Consider the following 8,043-nt stretch of genomic DNA (forward strand, 5'->3'; position numbering starts at 1 on the left):
GAGGCTGCAAGAACAGTCCTTACATTCAAGTAAACAGAGTTAATATTGAGAGGGTCCGTGAGAATAAAGTACTGGGAGTGATTATCGATGACATGTTAAGTTGGAAGCCACACATAAGACAATTAAAAAGGAAGTTGGCCAGGAGTGTGTTCATACTTTGGAAAGTACAAAAAATACTAAATCAAAAAGCACTTCATCTGTTATACTGCGCACTAGTCTCTCCGCACCTGCAATACTGTGCAGAGGTGTGGGGACACACATATAAAGTCTCCACACAGCCCTTGTTAATTCTCCAAAAAAGAGCCTTGAGAATCTTACACTATGCCAACTATAGGGCACACACAAATCAGTTATTAATCGAATCAAGAATACTCAAACTATATGACTTAATAAACTATCGCACAGTACAAATGATGTACCAAGCTTCTAACAGAACTCTCCCCCAGAACCTGCAAATACTTTTCCTAGACAGAGAGAGACACAATCTTAGAGGGAACATGATTTTCAGGCAAAGGAAGGTACGAACTACGTTAAAATCCTTTTCCTTATCGGTCACAGTTGTTAGACAATGGAATGTGTTAGAAGAAGAAGTCAAGAAATCAGCAACACTAAGTGGCTTTAAGAAAAAGTATGTAAATTCAACCGTTGAATGGTACAGATTATTGCATGAGAGTTGATAAAGGTCTGAGGCACGAATCAGCAGACACGGTGTTGTGACAGGATGGGCATAACAAATGACGGATGAATAAAATAAAAATGGCATAAAAAGGGCTCCCACACCATCCCAACAAATAATAACTACACTGGACTTTTTTGTTCTCTGTTGATTGGACCCCCTTCAGACTTTGTTACATGCTATAAGATGAGACTGTTGTTCACTCAAGACGAACAAATATGGACACGTGTGCAGACACACACGTAATCTGTATGCACTGGACTTCAGCTCTCTGTACCACCTACTGCTGTAACATGTTATGTCAAATGTCACAAGGAAAAGAAAATGTTATGTCAAATGAAAATGCAAAAGATAAGATAATATTATGATGACGATTTTATACTGTGGGTAATGGGGGTGGGACTAGATAAGCCTTGGCTTCTCCCGCTTTCCCTTTCGGCCATGTGTATTGTATTATTTGAACAAAGATGTGTGATGATGATGATTTAACTGACATGCCCGAAATAAATAAATAAATAAATAACAAAAATAACCTGGCAGCAGCCTAACGACTTTTCTCATTTAAATCAGTCTCTGCCACCTGGGTTTGTTTACACTGCTAAATCACGCACATCCGGTAAAGGCGGGGGCCTCGCCCTGTTGTATCGCGAGAGTTTGAAAATACTTCATAATACCATCATTTGAAGTACTGGCTGTGCAGTTAAAGGGACTTGTACCCACTATCATTGTGTCTGTCTATCGTCCAACTAAGGCCTCTACCACCTTCATCACTGAACTCTAGGGGTGTGAATCTTTGGCTTCACTTCGATTCGATTAACGATACAGTAGCTGGCGATTCGATTCAAGGACGATTTTTCTTTTTTGTAACGATTCGATTCGATTCTGTAAACCACGATTCGATTCAGTAACTTGTAACCAAAATTCTATATCCATTAAATAAACATGCAATAATGCAAATGAGACTATTTGTATTCTTCTGAAAGGTGAAAAAAATAACATATTTATTCTAGAAAAAAGTAAACCTGCATAATATTTTATGCTGAATACAAAAATGTAATTAAAATATGCTCGGTTATTTTTAACATTTTCAGTAGACTACATGCTGGCAGGGGAGAGTGTCTTAAACGTATTAAAACATTAATCATAAGTAAGAATCACGATTAATCCGATTAAATGCATTTATATCGATTATTGGTGAAGCCAAAACGATTCATTCTGTTTATTTATTGTAGCAGATCGATTTAGTAGAATCTATAGGACTGTCAATCGATTCATCGATTAATCGAATGAATCGTTACACCTCTACTGAACTCTCATCTATTTTAGCAGATCTATGTGTATGCCGCCCATTGATTGGAGACGGGACTCCGGTTCCTTTTACAGATTTTTATTAACACCGTAGAACTAAAGTTCAGGTAGACAAATAAAAACAACATGAATAATTACAATCTTTACAAAAATAGCATAGCTTAGCACTGTAGCTAAAACAGAATACATAGATTAATACTAACCACTTTAGCCTGCTTCTCAACCAACGGCAGAGTCATTCCCCAGAGGCAATCTTCATAGTCAAAAATAGTATTCTTCATTTTAAACTACTCCTAACCACAAAGTCGTAGCGCTCACACGAAGCGTGGAGTAATAAAAAAAAGAATAAATTAGCTGGTTAACATCACCGCTAGAGGCCAGGTCTCTGTGGATCTTACGGAGCTAACAGGCGCTACTTCCGTTTTTTCCCCGTTTCAAAATAAAAGCATGTATTTCAAAATAAAATTAAAAAACAGCTGCATTTAGACTCCCACCATCACAGAATGTGATTCACAATAAAAATAATATTGTTAACAGAACCTTGTAAGACATTGATGTAAGTACACACCTTCAAATATAAACAAACAATCTCATTGAAGAGCTAACCTGAGTATTCAGCCTCAAGCAATAGTACTGTTTTGTGTATGGACCTTCCATCCATCCATCCATTGTCTACCGCTTACCCTGTATTCAGGGTTGCGGGGGGGCTGGAGCCGATCCCAGCTTGTGTATGGACCTTTCTAAGTAAACTGGCTTAGTTATGCATGTGCCTTTACTGTCTAGTGCAGTGTCACTAAGTAACAGTTTAAGTAAGAGTTTTCTGACTCTTCCGTCAGCTCCTGGGAAGACTTCAACTACCTTCACCAACTTCCACTGATTTCTTGGTGTGCCATCATCTTGCAAGAGGACAATGTCTTTCACTTTAGCATTTCTCCTGTCCTTGTTCCATTTGCTCCTCTGCTGCAGATTCAGCAAATACTCCTTTCTCCACCTGGTCCAAAATTCATTGGACAAGAACTGAACTCTCTTCCATCTTTTCTGAAGATAGAGATCTTCCCTCACAAACTCTCCAGGTGGTGGTGCGATTATTGACGATTTCATTGTCAATATGTGGTTTGGAGTTAGGGGTTCTGGTCCTAATGGATCATTGAGATGTTCTGTGGTCAATGTCGACTATTCACTGTAGCCATCACTTCGTACAGGAACGTTCTTAATGAAGAACTGTCTAATCTTCCTGCAGACTGGTCTAGGATGGCTGTGAGGACACTTCTCACAGTCCGAATCTGTCTCTCCCAGACGCCGCCCATGTGACTGGAAGCAGGTGGGTTCATGACAAAGTTGCATCCTAGCTCTTTCACACGTTTTTGCTCTATTCCTTTCATTAATTCTTGGAATTCGTTGCGTTCCCCCACAAAGTTTGTACCTTGATCACTTTGTAGTTGACTTACATTGCCCCTTATGGCAATAAAACAGCGCAACACATTGAGGAATGCATCTGTGGAAAGGTCATCCAATACCTCAATGTGAATGGCACGTGAACACATGCAGGTGAATAAGAGCCCATATCTCTTCAGTTCTTTCCTCCCATCTTTAACATAAAATGGTCCGAAACAGTCCATACCACTATAGGTAAATGGAGGGGTAGCTTCCATCCTCTCTGGTGGAAGGTCAGCCATTTTTTGTTCTTGATTACACTTTCTTAGTTTTCTGCATTTAATACACTTGAAGATGAGTGATGACACTTCACTACTACATCCCAGAATCCAAATCCCACTGGAGCGTAGTTCATTGATGGTCATTCCACGACCCTGATGCTTCACCTTCTCATGGTAGTGCTTTATCAGCAATCGAGACACATGATGTCCTTTGGGGAGGATAGCTGGGTGTTTGAATTGGGGGTGGAGTGTTGCTTGTGTCAATCTACCTCCCACTCTCAGGATATCTTGGCTATCCATAAAAGGGTTCAACTTGTGCAGTTCGGTTGACTTGCTCTTTTGTACTTCTTTCATTTGTATAAGAGACTTGATTTCATCTCTGAACACTTCTTCTTGAATTATTAACTTATATTATTATTATGAATTGTTCAGCATCAATTCTTTCTTCCAGTGTCGTAGCTTCATTGGATCTTGTTTTAAGACCTTTCACCACTTTTGCGCAACGCTTAAGTCTTGCTATGGCTCTTACGGCTCTGTTCCAATCTGAAAACTTCTGAAGTCGGTCTGATAGAGACCTTTCCTCCTTTGCCTTTGTTGTGTGGACATGTGCTCTTTTAATTTCTGGGTCGTCTTCATTGAGTTCTCCCACCTTAATCTCTTCTAAACATACTGCCACTGACTTGGTTCCGTGTTTGATTTGATCTGCTGGATCCGGTTGGCTACGAACACATGAAATCGCTTTTCATCATTATTGATGTAACCAAGGACGACCTTCGAATCAGTCCAAAAGTATTCCTGTAGATCTTCAATCTCCATCTCTCTCTTTAGCAGATCACTTGTTCTCGCGGCGACGACCGCAGCTGAGAGTTCCAGCCTTGGGATTGATGTTACCTTCGTCGGTGCAACCCTTGCCTTTCCCATAACAAGAGCGCAATGGACTTCTCCAGACTTTGAAACAACCCTGAGGTAAGAACACATTCCATAGCCAGAAACACTAACATCGGAAAAATGGTGAAGTTCACACTGCTGAACGTCCTTGACTGTCAATGGTATGTAGCGCCGTGGTATTTCTACCGAAGAAAGATTGTGGAGGTCTTGAAGCCATGCTTCCCAACGCGGCCTGAGGTCGTCAGGAAGTGGCTCATCCCATCCTACCTTGTCTTGGCACATCCTTTGTAGAATCGGTTTACCTTTCAAAATGATAGGTGTCACGAGTCCAAGAGGATCAAAAATTGAGGCCACTGTTGACAGTACTCCTCTTCTGGTAAAAGGATTCTCTTTTACCCTCACTCTGAACTGGAACTTATCTGAGCTAATGCACCAATGGACCCCGAGAGCCCGTTCCATCTTGTGTTCACCCAAAGCCATGTCCAGGTCAGCTGCAACTTCAGCACGGTCTTGCTTTGGGATTGTGGCAAGAACCTTCTCATTACTGGTAATGAATTTGTGTAAGCGGAGCTTACCGGTGTTGCAGAGGTCTCTTGCCTCTCTAACAAGCTTGATAGCTTCTTCTTCACTGTCCAAACTTGTTAATCCATCATCAACATAAAAGTTGCGCTGTATAAACCTCACTGTAACTTCACTAAACTTGCCTGCTCCTTCTGCAGCCAGGTGTTTGAGCCCAAAGTTCACGCATCCAGGTGACGATGCAGCAGCGAACAAGTGAACCTTCATGCGGAACACTGGCGGTGGAGCTTCCATATTGCCTCTTTCCCACCACAGAAATCTGAGGTAGTCTTGGTCTCTTGGTGCAACATGAAATTGATGGAACATCCGCTCCGCATCACACATGATGGCTACTTGTCCTTTGCGGAAGCGACACAAGACCCCTACAAAAGGTATTTGTAAGGTCTGGTCCGGTGAGTAGATGCTCATTCAGTGATGTATTCTGAAATTTAGCTGAGCAATCAAATACGACGCAAATCTTTCCTGGCTTTTGGGGGTGGTAAACCCCATGGTGAGGGATATACCACATGGTCTGATTCATTAACTCTGGCTCTGGAACCTTTTCAGCATCACCTCTTGCTATTATGTCCTCCATAAAGGCCACATAATCCTTGTGATACTGATCATCTTTCTTAAGACGTTTTTCCAGACATCTGAGTCTATGTTCTGCACACACTTTGTTGTTTGGCAGACTTGGCCTCTCTTCTTTGAAAGACAATGGGCTTTCGTAATGCCCATTTGGCTTTTGCTTGATGCCTTCCTTCAGCTTTGCTAAGAACTTTATATCTTCTTGTGATATTAGAACTTCTTCACTGAGCTTCTCAGTAAAATCTGACTCCAAGACCTTGAGTATATCTACTGGAGTGATCATTTCCTTGACTTGAGTTCTATAAACAAATGGACCTCGGACTAGAGCTTAGAAGAGGGCTTGGTAGATGGCTGAACTTTCTTTGTGATGATACGGTGGCTCACACCGATTTCATCCTCATGATCATAATCAACTTCAGTGCCGCTGTAGCCGATAATGCTCCATCCCAACACAGACCTTTGTGCATATGGCTGGTTTTCATTGCCAGTGATGACATCTCTGGGAAGTAAGGCTTGGGAACAGTTATAGCCGATTAACAATCCTACTTCACAGTTGAGCTCAGGAGACATTTCATCTGCCAAATGTTCTAAGTGAGGCCATGATTTTGCAGTTGTGCTTGTGGGTATATGGGATCTGTTTGCTGGTATGTAATCTCTGGTGTAGGTTGTTGGGAGTTTGATTTTAGTGTCAGAGCTGATGTCTCTTACCTGTAGTCCCTGCACCCTTTGGCTATTCACTACTTTTGTTTTTGATGTTATCGTGGACACTTTAAGTTTTACTGGCTCTTTCTTGGCACCCAATGTTTCAGCTGCATCCTTCAGGATGAAGGTTGTGTCACTCTGACTATCAAGTAAAGCATACACTAGAACTTCCTTGTCTGGTTCCGTTGTCGTAGAGACATAGACTGGAACAATAGATGAAGTATGAGTGCTGCTCTTCTCTTGAACAACTCGGTTAGAGGTAACTTGCTGTATTTCAATAGATTCAGACTGTTGGTTCTTGTCTCCTCTATTTTCATATGACCTTTCCTGTTTTATTCTTACTCCTTGTTCTTGGTCTTTCTTCTCACAAACTTGATGTAGGCAAGTAGGGTGGTGTTTTCCACATAAGTCTCACACTCCTGGATGTACAAGCTCTGGAGTTATGGCCGATCCTAAGGCAGCCAAAACATAATTTCTCCAGTTGTACAAACTTAACTCTTTCTTCAACTGGTTTTTCCATAATCTTGCGACACCTATGGAGAGTATGACCTTTCTTCTTGCAAAACATGCATGTGATGCTTGTCTTCTCACTTGTATTAGTAGTGAAAGTCTTAGCACTAAAGTTTTGATTTTGTTGATACTTAAACTGTTCTCGTTCTGTTGGCTTTGATCTTTCTTGATCAGATGGCTTCACTGCATATAATGATGTGATGGGGTTGCATGCAATTCGAACCTCCAAGTTGAGAAATCTCACAAAGTGTCTGAAGTCAGGGAACATTTTGTGTTCATCTTTTGTGCTCAACCAATCCGGGAGCTTGACAGTAATCTTTTGGTTTTCCACACAGTCGTTGAGCATTTGTAGACCTTGAACATATGGCATAGCTGATTCCACACTGCTCAGGAAATCAACAAACTCACGCAGATTTTCGCTGTCCTTGGGGCCAATTTTATGCCATGTATGTTGTCACGGTATGCCTTGGCAACTATGAATGGATTACCAAATCTGATTACCAAATCTGTCTTCAAGTATGTTGAAGACAGATTTGTTCCTTGTTGGAACAGAAACAGCTTATCGTGCTGCACGATAAGCTGTTTCTGTTCCAACAAGGAAATGCCCTTCAATAGCTCTCTTGGCTGAGCCACCAACATACTTCCGTAGAAAGAAGAGCTTTTCTTGAGTTGGCAGGTTCTTACGATCAATCAGAGTACAGAAGGAAAGCTTCCAATCATTGTACTTGAGAGGATCTCCTTTGAAAACTTCAGGTTCTGGGATTGGAACTCGATTGCTTCAGCAAGAGTTCTCACAAGGTCATTGGAAGCTTCATGAGGGGTTAAAAAAGCTTGAGTGGCTGGGGCTTGTTGAGCAGGAAGAGCTTGAGAGACTGGTGACTTATGGGAGGGAAAAAATGGATCCACTAAAGGGTTAAGGTGGTGGATGGAGAGAGTCTGAATAAACCTGCAGTCTTGCTTGAGCTGCAACATGCCCTTTAAGTTCTTCTAGCCGTTCCACTTCTCTTCTTTTCCCTTCCAGTTTCATTTTTCTATCAGCACTTTCTGCTATGAACTGAGCTCTTTTTTTTTAGCACTCTCTGCTTCAATTTCCCTTTCTTTAGCTTCTCTTTCAGCCTTCAAGATTTGATCTTCTACCTCAAGTCTTTCAATTTCTTC

The sequence above is a fragment of the Eutrigla gurnardus genome, assembly GCF_963514095.1.
Source record: "Eutrigla gurnardus genome assembly, chromosome: 8".
Taxonomy (NCBI): Eukaryota; Metazoa; Chordata; class Actinopteri; order Perciformes; family Triglidae; genus Eutrigla; species Eutrigla gurnardus.